Consider the following 1,078-nt stretch of genomic DNA (forward strand, 5'->3'; position numbering starts at 1 on the left):
GAACAGGAGTCCAACGAAGTCGGCTGAAGCGACGCCATATGAGATATGGACGGGGAAGCGTCCCGCGTTATCGTTTGTCAGAATTTGGGGTTGCGACGCTTATGTGAAGCGTCAGATTTCTGATAAGTTATCCTCCAAATCTGATAAGTGTTTATTTGTAGGCTACCTAAGGAAACTAAGGGTTACTACTTCTATATTCCGGCAGAGAACAAGGTGTTCATTGCAAGGAATGCGACTTTTATGGAGCGAGAGTTCGTCTCCAAAAGAGTAAGTGGGAGTAGGATCGAACTTGAGGAAGTTCGAGAGCAGCAAGTAGACGTTGAGCCGAGTGAACAAGTTGAAGAAGTTCAACCTGTTTCACTGCCCGTCAAATTCATGGTATTGACTATGATGAGACCTTTTCGCCCGTAGTTATGCTGAAGGCCATCAGGATCCTACTTGCCATAGCCGCATATTACGACTATGAGATATGGCAAATGGATGTCAAGACCGCGTTCCTTAACGAGAACTTGACCGAGGATGTGTACATGACACAACCCGAAGGTTTTGTAGATCCGAGGAACCCGAGGATGGTGTGCAAGCTTCAGAGGTCCATTTATGGACTGAAGCAGGCTTCAAGGAGTTGGAACCTTCGATTTGATGAGACAATAAAAAAGTTTGGTGTCTCACAGAACGAGGACGAACCATGTGTTTACAAGAAGGTCAGTGGGAGCACAGTAGTTTTTCTAGTGCTGTACGATTTGATGAGACAATAAAAAAGTTTGGTGTCTCACAGAACGAGGACGAACCATGTGTTTACAAGAAGGTCAGTGGGAGCACAGTAGTTTTTCTAGTGCTGTACGCTTGCAAGACGTTAAGTCTTGGCTAGGAACGCAGTTTTCTATGAAGGACCTAGGAGAAGCGGCCTATATTTTAGGCATTAAGATCTATAGGTATAGATCGAGGCGTCTTCTAGGATTGTGTCAGAGTACATACATCGATAAGGTCTTGAAACGGTTCAAGATGCAAGATTCCAAGAAAGGAACCTTACCGATGAGCAGTGGCACAGTTCTCTGCAAGAGTCAGTGTCCTACGACAC

The sequence above is a fragment of the Tarenaya hassleriana genome, unplaced genomic scaffold, assembly GCF_000463585.1.
Source record: "Tarenaya hassleriana unplaced genomic scaffold, ASM46358v1 Cleome103, whole genome shotgun sequence".
NCBI classification, from domain to species: Eukaryota; Viridiplantae; Streptophyta; class Magnoliopsida; order Brassicales; family Cleomaceae; genus Tarenaya; species Tarenaya hassleriana.